Source organism: Schistocerca cancellata, chromosome 1, assembly GCF_023864275.1.
Source record: "Schistocerca cancellata isolate TAMUIC-IGC-003103 chromosome 1, iqSchCanc2.1, whole genome shotgun sequence".
NCBI lineage: Eukaryota > Metazoa > Arthropoda > Insecta > Orthoptera > Acrididae > Schistocerca > Schistocerca cancellata.
The window spans coordinates 117,797,161-117,805,065 of NC_064626.1; the positions used below are offsets into that span (position 1 = coordinate 117,797,161).

General features: G+C 42.9%; 1 non-coding gene across 1 annotated transcript; it reads left to right on the forward strand.

The window, feature by feature from the left end:
• Positions 1-7,057: 7,057 nt before the first annotated feature.
• Positions 7,058-7,130, forward strand: Trnar-ucu (transfer RNA arginine (anticodon UCU)). The gene has a single exon. It is a non-coding gene; the product is annotated as a tRNA-Arg (tRNA).
• The last annotated feature ends 775 nt before the right edge of the window (positions 7,131-7,905 follow it).

The following is a 7,905-nucleotide window of genomic DNA, read 5'->3' on the forward strand; positions in this document are numbered from 1 at the left end:
GATGTCCCGCGCTGTGCGAAGTCCATGCTGACACTGCACTGAGACTATAACATTATCCCCAACTTCGACGTCTGTTCATCAGGAACTTGGGACGTCTCGGAAATTCACGTTTCGCAGCACCTACTCAGAACTGTAAGACTTCCCGGACTTGGTCCACTGCAACCGCTACTCTTTCAGTTAATCGTGGCCGGGTACTGCACATTTTTACAGAGCAGAAATATTCGAATACCAACTAAATGCTGTTCATCGTAGTACTCCAAAAACGTGTTACAATGTCATCGATGCAATGACAGCTTGCGGCGAGTCGATCTACTCCTTTAAAACGGAGTAATTACTCACTTTTCCCCACACTGTTCACCAAGCACGAGAGGGCAGCTGAAACGTTACCCGGCAACGTTCAGCCACGCCTTCGGAGAGCCACAGGGATTGTTGCCGCTTCACTTACGATAATCATACACGTAACTGCAAGCTTCATAAGCATGAATGATTAGGCAGTTTGTGCAAGTATGTTTGACAGTCTGTAGGGTAATATTGCGCAAGGTGCTTGAGACTCGATCGGTTTTCAGATATGCAAGCTTGCTCAAGCATAGTAAAGTGCGCTTGCCTTAGCGTGTGTACCGGGAATGTGCAGAATTTTGCAAGCAAACCTCGGTTAACGACGAAATCACCGTAGCGGTACTAACCTGAGCAGGGATTTTACCGCTTCGTGCGAAAATGTTTGAAACGTGACTATTTAATATGTTAATAGTACGTGAAGGAAAAATAACTATGTTCGGATATCGAGAAGGCATTCTTTTCAAAGTGCAACAACCATGATTTACGAGCACTTTTGAAAACACTTTCATTTACTGTAGCGAAAAGCAACAATTAAATCCTAAATAAAGATTTTGGAACTCAAACAATGTGTAATACGACAAAACTGGATAAACAGTTCGTGCAGTGTAGTTTAGCTGCTTCAGATCCAAAATAGTGTTTTGTATGATTCTACCGTATGATCTTAATGTTAATATTTATTGATTATGACTACAGTACCGAGAAAGAATTGGTAGTGAAGGAAAACAGACAAAACAGAAAAAAATTAGGGGAGTGTGGCGAGAATAACAGCAGTGTTAAGAATGGAAGATGCAAATGAGACGGAGTGTTGGGGGAAGGTTACCATTCACCTTCCTACGTGCAAACGCCTCTTAATCTCAGTGCCTCGATTTAAAAGACTGTGCCACGTGACCGAGCAGACCATATTTTATTTATTCTTCACTACAATGTGTTTTTGTCAGCAGTAGGTGCTTAAGACTGCTTTATTGAAACTGTTAGGCCGTCACGAGCTAACATTTATCTTTATTTCTGTTTATAAAGTTTTTCGCTTCTTTAGGGGCGTAGATACATTTCAAGTGTTGTTCAGGCGCATAGTAGAAATTGGGTTCGCAACAGTGCGACTAGCAAGCGGTGGCAGTTTGAAAGACACACACACAACTGCAGTGTTTCATTTGCCATCTGATACACAATAACGTAGGTAATTTGTAGTTAGTAGATTTTATGTATTTCCAACTTATTCTCACACTTCTTAGTTTATGGAAAACTTCCATTGTCTTATTTAATTCGTCCTTTCAGTACAATATTAAAATTTATGATTTCACCGCTATCAAAAACCTTCCGCCTTAGAAGCGACACAGTTCGCCAGCCCCCTTCCTCTGCCCCCGCCCATAGATCCCACCGTGGCGCCGAGCAATACGAACTAAAATTGCTGAGACAGTTTATTCGAGTATATGAAAGCAAGTCATTTTTTAGGAGAATTAAATCGGAAGCAAACCATGGGAAGGGAAATAGAATGCTGCAAACATTATACTTTTAACAGAATACAAATCAGCTGATAAAGGATAACCCCCCCCCTGACCCATTGTAAAAATTCTGTAAACTGAACCCACATCATACCCCGCAAAACAGAGGGACGTATTAACTCAGTATCAGTTTGAAGAAAGCTAGAACCTTTAACCTTAACTCCCCCCCCCCCCCCCCCCCATGAACCATGGACCTTGCCGTTGGTGGGGAGGCTTGCGTGCCTCAGCGATTCAGATAGCCGTACCGTAGGTACAACGACAACGGAAGGGTATCTGTTGAGAGGCCAGACAAACGTGTGGTTCCTGAAGAGGGGCTGCAGCCTTTTCAGTAGTTGCAGGGGCAGCAGTCTGGATGATTGACTGATCTGGCCTTGTAACAATAACCAAAACGGCCTTGCTGTGCTGGTACTGCGAACGGCTGAAAGCAAGGGGAAACTACAGCCGTAATTTTTCCCGAGGGCATGCAGCTTTTCTGTATGATTAAATGATGATGGCGTCCTGTTGGGTAAAATATTCCGGAGGTAAAATAGTCCCCAATTCGGATCTCCGGGCGGGGACTACTCAAGAGGACATCGTTATCAGGAGAAAGAAAACTGGCGTTCTACGGATCAGAGCGTGGAATGTCAGATCCCTTAATCGGGCAGGTAGGTTAGAAAATTTAAAAAGGGAAATGGATAGGTTAAAGTTAGATATAGTGGGAATTAGTGAAGTTCGGTGGCAGGAGGAACAAGACTTCTGGTCAGGTGACTACAGGGTTATAAACGCAAAATCAAATAGGGGTAATGCAGGAGTAGGTTTAATAATGAATAGGAAAATAGGAATGCGGGTAAGCTACTACAAACAGCACAGCGAACGCATTGTTGTGGCCAAGATAGATACGAATCCCACACCTACTACAGTAGTACAAGTTTATATGCCAACTAGCTCTGCAGATGACGAAGAAATTGAAGAAATGTATGATGAAATAAAAGAAATTATTCAGATAGTGAAGGGAGAAGAAAATTTAATAGTCATGGGTGACTGGAATTCGATAGTAGGAAAAGGGAGAGAAGGAAACGTAGTAGGTTAATATGGATTGGGGATAAGAAATGAAAGAGGAAGCCGCCTGGTAGAATTTTGCACAGAGCACAACATAATCATAGCTAACACTTGGTTTAAGAATAATGAAAGAAGGTTGTATACATGGAAGAACCCTGGAGATACTAAAAGGTATCAGATAGATTATATAATGGTAAGACAGAGATTCAGGAACCAGGTTTTAAACTGTAAGACACTTCCAGGGCCAGATGTGGACTCTGACCACAATCTATTGGTTATGACCTGTAGATTAAAACTGAAGAAACTGCAAAAAGGTGGGAATTTAATGAGATGGGACCTGGATAAACTGAAAGAACCAGAGGTTGTACAGAGTTTCAGGGAGAGCATAAGGGAACAATTGACAGGAATGGGGGAAAGAAATACAGTAGAAGAAGAATGGGTAGCTTTGAGGGATGAAGTAGTGAAGGCAGCAGAGGATCAAGTAGGTAAAAAGACAAGGGCTAGTAGAAATCCTTGGGTAACAGAAGAAATATTGAATTTAATTGATGAAAGGAGAAAATATAAAAATGCAGTAAATGAAGCAGGCAAAAAGGAATACAAACGTCTCAAAAATGAGATCGACAGGAAGTGCAAAATGGCTAAGCAGGGATAGCTAGAGGACAAATGTAAGGATGTAGAGGCTTATCTCACTAGGGGTAAGATAGATACTGCCTACAGGAAAATTAAAGAGACCTTTGGAGATAAGAGAACCACTTGCATGAATATCAAGAGCTCAGATGGAAACCCAGTTCTAAGCAAAGAAGGGAAAGCAGAAAGGTGGAAGGAGTATATAGAGGGTCTATACAGTGGTGATGTTCTTGAGGACAATATTATGGAAATGGAAGAGGATGTAGATGAAGATGAAATGGGAGATACGATACTGCGTGAAGAGTTTGACAGAGCACTGAAAGACCTGAGTCGGAACAAGGCCCCTGGAGTAGACAACATTCCATTGGAGCTACTGACGGCCTTGGGAGAGCCAGTCCTGTCAAAACTCTACCATCTGGTGAGCAAGATGTATGAAACAGGCGAAATACCCTCAGACTTCAAGAAGAATATAATAATTCCAATCCCAAAGAAAGCAGGTGTTGACAGATGTGAAAATTACCGAACAATCAGTTTAATAAGCCACAGCTGCAAAATACTAAAACAAATTTTTTACAGACGAATGGAAAAACTAGTAGAAGCCGACCTCGGGGAAGATCAGTTTGGATTCCGTAGAAACACTGGAACACGTGAGGCAATACTGACCTTACGACTTATTTTAGAAGAAAGATTAAGGAAAGGCAAACCTACGTTTCTAGCATTTGTAGACTTAGAGAAAGCTTTTGACAATGTTGACTGGAATACTCTCTTCCAAATTCTAAAGGTGGCGGGGGTAAAATACAGGGAGCGAAAGGCTATTTACAATTTGTACAGAAACCAGATGGCAGTTATAAGAGTTGAGGGACATGAAAGGGAAGCAGTGGTTGGGAAGGGAGTAAGACAGGGTTGTAGCCTCTCCCCAATGTTATTCAATCTGTATATTGAGCAAGCAGTAAAGGAAACAAAAGAAAAATTCGGAGTAGATATTATTATCCATGGAGAAGAAATAAAAATTTTGAGGTTCGCCGATGACATTATAATTCTGTCAGAGACAGCAAAGGACTTGGAAGAGCAGTCGAATGGAATGGACAGTGTCTTGAAAGGAGGATATAAGATGAACACCAACAAAAGCAAAACGAGGATAATGGAAAGTAGTCGAATTAAGTCGGGTGATGCTGAGGGAATTAGATTAGGAAATGAGACACTTAAAGTAGTAAAGGAGTTTTGCTATTTGGGGAGCAAAATAACTGACTATGGTCGAAATAGAGAGGATATAAAATGTAGACTGGCAATGGCAAGGAAAGCGTTTCTGAAGAAGAGAAATTTGTTAACGTCGAGTATAGATTTAAGTGTCAGGAAGTCATTTCTGAAAGTATTTGTATGGAGTGTAGCCATGTATGGAAGTGAAACATGGACGATAAATAGTTTGGACAAGAAGAGAATAGAAGCTTTCGAAATGTGGTGCTACAGAAGAATGCTGAAGATTAGATGGGTAGATCACATAACTAATGAGGAAGTACTGAATAGGATTGGGGAGAAGAGAAGTTTGTGGCACAACTTGACCGGGAGAAGGGATCGGTTGGTAGGACATGTTCTAAGGCATCAAGGGATCACCAATTTAGTATTGGAGGGCAGCGTGGAGGGTAAAAATCATAGAGGGAGACCAAAAGATGAATACACTAAGCAGATTCAGAAGGATGTAGGTTGCAGTAGGTACTGGGAGATGAAGAAGCTTGCACAGGGTAGAGTAGCATGGAGAGCTGCATCAAACCGGTCTCAGGACTGAAGACCACAACAACAGAACCTTTAACGCATTTAGACTAGCAGACATAGCCCAATTTGGTTTACTGCCCCAAAACCATTTCCTCATTCAGTGCGAAACTAACATGGTTGGTTGGTTGGTTTTGGGGAGGGGATCAGACAGCGAGGTCATCGGTCCCATCGGATTAAGGAAGGTTGGGGTAGGAAGTCGGCCGGGCCCTTTCGAAGGAACCAACACTGGGATTTGCCTGAAGCGATTTAGGGAAATCACGGAAAAACTAAATCACGATGGCCGGATGCTTGTTTGAACCGTCGTCCTCCCGTATGCGAGTTCAGTGTGCTAAAGTCGATCTGTTATCCATAACGCTGTTATATGTAAATGCTGTAAAAACGGAACCATATATTCACGAGCCTGTTCGCGAAATTATCTTTCAATACCCGGTTTTACCTACAGATAGAAATATAGCAATAGAACTCACATTTTCTACAGAAACAAATACAATGAAGAGTGAAATAATTTTGTATTACTTCAAGAGACAATGTATGTAATCCCAGTCATAATCTATAAATCTTTCAGCCCAAGATGAGAGGGTTACATTTTTCTTGGTCACAAGTGAGAAAAATAGACAGTTTCACAACAAGATGTTTTACTATGGTTCCTTAACTGTTCCCATTAAGCAATGACACTCTGTATCTACAGAAGCGGCTGCAATTTTCGCTTCAGCACAGGGGGCTTGCCGAAGGGGACTTTTACTGGGAACTGTCAGGAGGCGGCTTGCTGGATACATTAAGGGAGCAGGTCAGACAGAGATGTCTGATGTCGACTGACGCTCCGCTTGTGGTGTCACCGCCAGACACCACACTTGCTAGATGGTAGCCTTTAAATCGGCCGCGGTCCGTTTGTATACGTCGGGCGCGCGTGTCGCTACTATCAGTGATTGCAGACCGAGCGCCGCCGCACGGCAGGTCTAGAGAGACTTCCTAGCACTCGCCCCAGTTGCACAGCCGACTTTGCTAGCGATGGTTCACTGCCTACTTACGTTCTCATTTGCCGAGACGATAGTTTAGCATAGCCTTCAGCTACATCATTTGCTACGACCTAGCAAGGCGCCATTATCAGTTACTATTGGTATTGTGAATCATGTACCGTCAAGACCGACGTTCATCATTAGTGGATTAAAGCTAAGTATTCCACCAGCTACGTCCGTTTTTTTCTAAATTCTAATTTACTTGTCCTGTTCCAGACCTCACGCCAGCCTGCGTGAGCTAAAACGCGTGCATTTCGGCCTCTAGTAACACGGTGGTGGCTCACCTGCCAACCACAACACCGCCGACGCTTGGAGAAAGCTACATTAACTATGATTCCCGCCTATAACTTCTCAATGAAGCACGCTCTCACCAAGTAATGGCTGGCGCTTCGAGGACGGCATGAAATTGCTAGGGAGGTGATGCAGCTAACATCCCTGGTAAATGTGCTAACAGGGCACACACGTCCGTTGGAGTGCATGTATATGATGGGGACCGGTTGTGACACAGCAGTCGACCAAAGTCAAAAATCAGTAGGGCTAATTGTAAACAGAGCGGTACGGAGCGCTGTATCGTGTCTGTTGCATAAATAATGAGTCTTTGATCTAATTGCTTCAGAGAACTGTGAAAGTTAGCCTAACAATTATAATGGACATCAAAGTCTTGAAGAACACATCCAATGACAACGCCAAATCAGAAAAGTGACGCGAGACATGTAGCATGGGGTCATGTCTTGCAGAATCACTTACAGCTGAGCTCAGCATCTGCATAGCGTTTCTTTGGCGCAGAGGATAGCGCGTTGGACATCTAATCCAAAGGTCGTGGGTTGGATCCCCACAAGGGATGTGCAATTTTTAAAAATATCTGCCAATCACAAGATGGGTATTGACATGTGGGTAACCACAAGCGTCTTCAAAAGGCGCACGCAGTTGCGCTTCAGACGCTGTGCAGTGTGGACGTTCTTAGTCTTCCGCTCCGCCGTAGCGTTACGTGTAGTGGAATATCGTTTGTTTACGTTTTGTGTTGTATCTTCTGTGCGTGTTTTCTTGTCGTTTCGTCTTTTGTGTTACTTTCTGTGCTTATTTAAGTGTTTTTGTGTAGCGGTTTCGACTGCGTCGTTTGAAAATGTCGTCTCAGGTTATTCCTCCCCAGGCTACAGTTAGTTTTGCTTTTGACAAGTCAACCCGCCATGTGCAACCTAGTTCCCTTGAGACAATAGAACAACATTTAAACGATCAAAAAAAAAAGGTCGAAAAGGAGTTCCAAGACTTGTTAAACGAAAAGGAAAACCAGTGCTCCGAATAAGTAGAAAGCATGGTACAGGCTGCAATGCAACAAGCAATTAGCGGAGCAGCGGTAGGCAAACAAACTGCTATCGAAACGCTACCACTCGCAGGTCAAAAAAGCGAACCGGAATATAAACTGCAAATACCGCTATGGCAGCAGGAAATTTACTGCCTCACCAACACAGTTAGACCGCAATAGACCGGTGATGCTGTATTGTAACATATCACCCCGGACTACAAGTGCATAAAAAAAAAAAAAAAAAAAAAAAAATGGCAGCAGGAAGTCATTCAAAGAATATTTGGATTTTAAGCGTGCGCTAACGAAAGCGAGTAAA